Source organism: Equus asinus, chromosome 8 (assembly GCF_041296235.1).
Source record: "Equus asinus isolate D_3611 breed Donkey chromosome 8, EquAss-T2T_v2, whole genome shotgun sequence".
Taxonomy (NCBI): Eukaryota; Metazoa; Chordata; class Mammalia; order Perissodactyla; family Equidae; genus Equus; species Equus asinus.
The window spans coordinates 85,963,473-85,971,282 of NC_091797.1; positions in this window are offsets into that span (position 1 = coordinate 85,963,473).

Consider the following 7,810-nt stretch of genomic DNA (forward strand, 5'->3'; position numbering starts at 1 on the left):
AAGAGTGGTTGATTTTCAGTTTGTTCAGCTCCTTTCTTGTTGTGAGGACAGGAGTGATGACTTCCAAGATCCTTACTTGTGGGACCAGAAACTGGAAGTCTCTTTAGACGTCTTGAGGGGAGACTGAGAGGCTTGTTTATGGTCGCCTTAGAGAAAGTTCCCACTGTGCCTGAGAGCCAGCTTTACGTCAAGACAAATGATACAGTTGTAGAAGTCCAGAGGGAATCTGGACAAGTACATGGTGATCTTGGCAACAAAAGACATGTCTAACATTTTTTCCAGTTTCACGTAGAGCATGCCATCAGGGAAGCTGTGTCTGATGGATCATAAGAACAAGAAAGGGCATTCATTTAATACAAAGAAGAGACCTTTCAGTACGATTCTCTCAGTGTATCCTGAAATTGTAGTTGGGTATTTATGTCTTCGTGACCAGACAGGCCATTGTGTTTACAATGGGTGGCATGGAACTCCTTAGTGCCTGCTGGACATTTCTGAATTTGGAATTTCTGAATTTTTCTGCAGAAAATCATGCAGAGGAGGAGAACAAAGAAGAAAAAGCATCAATGGACCCCAGGTAACAAGGAATGATCAGGGCCTGGAAGAGGATGGGTAAAATAAGAGGATGGTTCCCAAATAAAGACCGAGAGGCCAACACTAGCCACAGATTTCTAAGGCAAAAGTGACAGAAACTGCTGGTTGAATTATTCCATTCACTTAAGCGATCAGGAAATAGCCTTCTACAAAGGTTGTCATTTGCTTTTGTGATACTTGTTATACTTTCGTAAGGGAAATTAACCCGTCTCAGGGAATTTGCTGTAGTCACAGAATCCATCTGTTCTCTCCTCTGTGGCTAAACCTAAGATGAGATGGATATCTGCTTTCTGCATGGTGGACTTTAGCTTGTTGGCATGCATTTCATAGCAAGAAAGGTAATTAGACCAAAACAATCATGTCCCGTCACAATATTGATAGAAAGAAGTCTAGAAGGCACAAGGTCTCTGGGCATCTACAATGTGTCAGGAACGTGCATTCCTTGGGTGGCAGTATGTAAAATTCAACACCATTTCTGCACGTGGTTGAGCCACTGTTCTGGTTCTCTGTGTCTGCTGAGTGCCATTGCTGTACCATCCAGGTAGAGTTGATTCTCCTTCCTCATTGAGTGCTATCTGGCCAGTTCACTGAGCGCCCACTCCCCTCTCTCCTGCCCTCAGGGGCAGCCAGACCATGCCCTCATCATAGGAGGATTGTTTTCTTTCTCTTTGAGGGGACTGTCCCTCACTTTCTGTGACCACTCTCTCTACCACCAATCAGGACCACCTGGGACTCTGGCATCCGATCCTTCTTGGTTTCATCATATCCTTTTTCCCCTAGCCTGAGCACAGAGCTACAGGAAAAAGAGAGTGTGAATGAAGCCCTGAAGGGGTCAGTGGATGAAGGCCCTGTGACTTCTTCCAGTCACCAGTACCCATCTGATTCCCATGAGCCTCCCAGCACCAATGTTTTCTTGTCTGAGGAGCACGAAGACTTCTCTGCTCTGGTTGCAGCTACTGAGAACTCCCATCAACAGGAGAAGAAAGCTCCAACAGGTCTCCCAGGTAGTGTCCATATTCATGTTCCCCACGTCCCTGTCCGGGTCAAGATATGTCATCTCTTCAGTCTGGCCCTAGAGACTTAACTTGGTTTGAATCAGAATCTAGGACTCAGTTTTAAGCACACACATCAGGTGGGTCAGGTAGTTCAACACTCTTCCGAGTCCCAGGCCAAATCTCTGTCCTCCCCGTTACCATGCCTGCTCCGCTCCAAACAGCAGTCTCTGTCTCCTCTAAGTTGGTTTATCCTCAGTAGGGAGCCATCTAAGTGTCAAAAGATAAACACCTCTTGAATGTGTCTGGAAGTTTACCACCCAGGGCGTGGTGTGAACCCTGGCACCCTCCACCACTTTGAACAGCAAGAATCCTGTTCTCTAGGTGGCACCATAGATTCTTTCCTCTTTAGGAGTGATTAAATTCCATCCATCAGTCTAGTCTCGGTGTATAACTTCATCCAAACCAACAGCAGCCAGCATATCTGATGGAATAAGAGCTGAATCTTGCCACAGCCTTTCCAGAAAGCAACTAGATGAGCTCCTCGTGACCTCGGGAAGACTATGTTGAACTCTTTGCCCAGGTCCAGGGAAGAGAACTTCGTTGTATTGATCTGCCAATTCAGAGACAGTCTGCCCTATGACTCAGGAAAGGAAGCCTGGTCCCTTTTCAGAAGACACAACCCGAGGCCTCCTGGAATATTCTGAGACTATCCTGTTCTCACGCTGAGAAGACTTATGTCCCTGTGTTTAAACAGGCCCCTGGGTTGGTAATGTGTCAAGAAGCAACTTTTTATGATGACTGGCCCTGTCCAAATTTATTTGCAGAAACTCAAAAAGATCAGAAGGATGAGGAAAGAGATGAGCCAACAGCCCCCAGGTAACTGATAATCCTGGTTGTGAAAGCAATGGTGACATCTGAAGATCTCAAATCCAGGGAGAATTAGAAAGCACCAGTAGACCTGTTTCATCCCATCACACTCCCACGAATCACCCCTTTTAAGAATGCTGTCTGTTTCCTTGGGACTTGTCCTGTTAGTTTCCACTTGGTATTAATGTCTCAAGTTTAGGAACCTAGAATCAGCTTGACACAAGGCAAACTAACCAATCTTAGAGATTTCCTGCACTCAGGGAGACCACGTGTCCTCTCTTGTTTGGGGAAAACTAAGATAAGTTGCATAACTTCTGTGTGCACATTTGGCCGCCTGTTTAACGGTGAGGATTTCATAGCACGACATACAGCTCGACAAAAATGTGTCTATGGTATTACAGTATTGACAGAAACAGGCCTAGAAGGCACAAGATGTCTGGGAGCCCACAATGCCCCAGGAGCCTTTACTCACTGGGCCTCTGTAAGAAAAGTGGAACAGAAGTTATGCTTTGGAGTTGTAGGAACTCCTGTGGTTCTCGTTGTGTGCTCTGTGTCATGACTGTGCCATAGAGGAGAGCTGAGTCTCCTTCCTCAGTATCTCGTTATCTGGACGGGGCAGTGAGCACCTGCTGCCCTCCCTCCCCCCACCACGGCAGCCTCACTTAGTTGCAGTCAGAGGAGGACTGTTATCTTCTTCCTGTTTCAAGGGATGCCCTCTTTACCTTCTGTGACCTCTCCCTTAGTCTTCCAATCAGAACCAGTGGGGAAGTTGCGGTGTCCAGTCTTTCCTCGTTTAATATTCTGTTATCTTTGTGCCTCTGGGCTCGGCAGGGAGCTGCAGGAGGAGGAGGAAATGGATGATGCGTGTCAGGATTCTTTGGATGAAAAGTATTTGGCTCCTTCCAGTCACCATGACTTGTCTGACTCCTGCCACCCTCCCGACAGTCCCACCATCCCATCTGATGAGCATGAAATCTGCTCTCGTCTGGATGGAGCCCGTGAGTACTCTATTGGAAAGAGGACAAGCTCCGAATGGTCTCCCAGGTAGCCTCCATGTTCTTGGTGCTCACACCTCTGTCCAGGTACAGAAATGTCTCTTTGGTGGCAGGCCTTGGAGACCCATCTTGGTTTCGATCAGAATCTAGGACTCAGTTTTAAGCACACACATCAGGTGGGTCAGGTAGTTCAACACTCTTCCGAGTCCCAGGCCAAATCTCTGTCCTCCCCGTTACCATGCCTGCTCCGCTCCAAACAGCAGTCTCTGTCTCCTCTAAGTTGGTTTATCCTCAGTAGGGAGCCATCTAAGTGTCAAAAGATAAACACCTCTTGAATGTGTCTGGAAGTTTACCACCCAGGGCGTGGTGTGAACCCTGGCACCCTCCACCACTTTGAACAGCAAGAATCCTGTTCTCTAGGTGGCACCATAGATTCTTTCCTCTTTAGGAGTGATTAAATTCCATCCATCAGTCTAGTCTCGGTGTATAACTTCATCCAAACCAACAGCAGCCAGCATATCTGATGGAATAAGAGCTGAATCTTGCCACAGCCTTTCCAGAAAGCAACTAGATGAGCTCCTCGTGACCTCGGGAAGACTATGTTGAACTCTTTGCCCAGGTCCAGGGAAGAGAACTTCGTTGTATTGATCTGCCAATTCAGAGACAGTCTGCCCTATGACTCAGGAAAGGAAGCCTGGTCCCTTTTCAGAAGACACAACCCGAGGCCTCCTGGAATATTCTGAGACTATCCTGTTCTCACGCTGAGAAGACTTATGTCCCTGTGTTTAAACAGGCCCCTGGGTTGGTAATGTGTCAAGAAGCAACTTTTTATGATGACTGGCCCTGTCCAAATTTATTTGCAGAAACTCAAAAAGATCAGAAGGATGAGGAAAGAGATGAGCCAACAGCCCCCAGGTAACTGATAATCCTGGTTGTGAAAGCAATGGTGACATCTGAAGATCTCAAATCCAGGGAGAATTAGAAAGCACCAGTAGACCTGTTTCATCCCATCACACTCCCACGAATCACCCCTTTTAAGAATGCTGTCTGTTTCCTTGGGACTTGTCCTGTTAGTTTCCACTTGGTATTAATGTCTCAAGTTTAGGAACCTAGAATCAGCTTGACACAAGGCAAACTAACCAATCTTAGAGATTTCCTGCACTCAGGGAGACCACGTGTCCTCTCTTGTTTGGGGAAAACTAAGATAAGTTGCATAACTTCTGTGTGCACATTTGGCCGCCTGTTTAACGGTGAGGATTTCATAGCACGACATACAGCTCGACAAAAATGTGTCTATGGTATTACAGTATTGACAGAAACAGGCCTAGAAGGCACAAGATGTCTGGGAGCCCACAATGCCCCAGGAGCCTTTACTCACTGGGCCTCTGTAAGAAAAGTGGAACAGAAGTTATGCTTTGGAGTTGTAGGAACTCCTGCGGTTCTCGTTGTGTGCTCTGTGTCATGACTGTGCCATAGAGGAGAGCTGAGTCTCCTTCCTCAGTATCTCGTTATCTGGACGGGGCAGTGAGCACCTGCTGCCCTCCCTCCCCCCACCACGGCAGCCTCACTTAGTTGCAGTCAGAGGAGGACTGTTATCTTCTTCCTGTTTCAAGGGATGCCCTCTTTACCTTCTGTGACCTCTCCCTTAGTCTTCCAATCAGAACCAGTGGGGAAGTTGCGGTGTCCAGTCTTTCCTCGTTTAATATTCTGTTATCTTTGTGCCTCTGGGCTCGGCAGGGAGCTGCAGGAGGAGGAGGAAATGGATGATGCGTGTCAGGATTCTTTGGATGAAAAGTATTTGGCTCCTTCCAGTCACCATGACTTGTCTGACTCCTGCCACCCTCCCGACAGTCCCACCATCCCATCTGATGAGCATGAAATCTGCTCTCGTCTGGATGGAGCCCGTGAGTACTCTATTGGAAAGAGGACAAGCTCCGAATGGTCTCCCAGGTAGCCTCCATGTTCTTGGTGCTCACACCTCTGTCCAGGTACAGAAATGTCTCTTTGGTGGCAGGCCTTGGAGACCCATCTTGGTTTCGATCAGAATCTAGGACTCAGTTTTAAGCACACACATCAGGTGGGTCAGGTAGTTCAACACTCTTCCGAGTCCCAGGCCAAATCTCTGTCCTCCCCGTTACCATGCCTGCTCCGCTCCAAACAGCAGTCTCTGTCTCCTCTAAGTTGGTTTATCCTCAGTAGGGAGCCATCTAAGTGTCAAAAGATAAACACCTCTTGAATGTGTCTGGAAGTTTACCACCCAGGGCGTGGTGTGAACCCTGGCACCCTCCACCACTTTGAACAGCAAGAATCCTGTTCTCTAGGTGGCACCATAGATTCTTTCCTCTTTAGGAGTGATTAAATTCCATCCATCAGTCTAGTCTCGGTGTATAACTTCATCCAAACCAACAGCAGCCAGCATATCTGATGGAATAAGAGCTGAATCTTGCCACAGCCTTTCCAGAAAGCAACTAGATGAGCTCCTCGTGACCTCGGGAAGACTATGTTGAACTCTTTGCCCAGGTCCAGGGAAGAGAACTTCGTTGTATTGATCTGCCAATTCAGAGACAGTCTGCCCTATGACTCAGGAAAGGAAGCCTGGTCCCTTTTCAGAAGACACAACCCGAGGCCTCCTGGAATATTCTGAGACTATCCTGTTCTCACGCTGAGAAGACTTATGTCCCTGTGTTTAAACAGGCCCCTGGGTTGGTAATGTGTCAAGAAGCAACTTTTTATGATGACTGGCCCTGTCCAAATTTATTTGCAGAAACTCAAAAAGATCAGAAGGATGAGGAAAGAGATGAGCCAACAGCCCCCAGGTAACTGATAATCCTGGTTGTGAAAGCAATGGTGACATCTGAAGATCTCAAATCCAGGGAGAATTAGAAAGCACCAGTAGACCTGTTTCATCCCATCACACTCCCACGAATCACCCCTTTTAAGAATGCTGTCTGTTTCCTTGGGACTTGTCCTGTTAGTTTCCACTTGGTATTAATGTCTCAAGTTTAGGAACCTAGAATCAGCTTGACACAAGGCAAACTAACCAATCTTAGAGATTTCCTGCACTCAGGGAGACCACGTGTCCTCTCTTGTTTGGGGAAAACTAAGATAAGTTGCATAACTTCTGTGTGCACATTTGGCCGCCTGTTTAACGGTGAGGATTTCATAGCACGACATACAGCTCGACAAAAATGTGTCTATGGTATTACAGTATTGACAGAAACAGGCCTAGAAGGCACAAGATGTCTGGGAGCCCACAATGCCCCAGGAGCCTTTACTCACTGGGCCTCTGTAAGAAAAGTGGAACAGAAGTTATGCTTTGGAGTTGTAGGAACTCCTGCGGTTCTCGTTGTGTGCTCTGTGTCATGACTGTGCCATAGAGGAGAGCTGAGTCTCCTTCCTCAGTATCTCGTTATCTGGACGGGGCAGTGAGCACCTGCTGCCCTCCCTCCCCCCACCACGGCAGCCTCACTTAGTTGCAGTCAGAGGAGGACTGTTATCTTCTTCCTGTTTCAAGGGATGCCCTCTTTACCTTCTGTGACCTCTCCCTTAGTCTTCCAATCAGAACCAGTGGGGAAGTTGCGGTGTCCAGTCTTTCCTCGTTTAATATTCTGTTATCTTTGTGCCTCTGGGCTCGGCAGGGAGCTGCAGGAGGAGGAGGAAATGGATGATGCGTGTCAGGATTCTTTGGATGAAAAGTATTTGGCTCCTTCCAGTCACCATGACTTGTCTGACTCCTGCCACCCTCCCGACAGTCCCACCATCCCATCTGATGAGCATGAAATCTGCTCTCGTCTGGATGGAGCCCGTGAGTACTCTATTGGAAAGAGGACAAGCTCCGAATGGTCTCCCAGGTAGCCTCCATGTTCTTGGTGCTCACACCTCTGTCCAGGTACAGAAATGTCTCTTTGGTGGCAGGCCTTGGAGACCCATCTTGGTTTCGATCAGAATCTAGGACTCAGTTTTAAGCACACACATCAGGTGGGTCAGGTAGTTCAACACTCTTCCGAGTCCCAGGCCAAATCTCTGTCCTCCCCGTTACCATGCCTGCTCCGCTCCAAACAGCAGTCTCTGTCTCCTCTAAGTTGGTTTATCCTCAGTAGGGAGCCATCTAAGTGTCAAAAGATAAACACCTCTTGAATGTGTCTGGAAGTTTACCACCCAGGGCGTGGTGTGAACCCTGGCACCCTCCACCACTTTGAACAGCAAGAATCCTGTTCTCTAGGTGGCACCATAGATTCTTTCCTCTTTAGGAGTGATTAAATTCCATCCATCAGTCTAGTCTCGGTGTATAACTTCATCCAAACCAACAGCAGCCAGCATATCTGATGGAATAAGAGCTGAATCTTGCCACAGCCTTTCCAG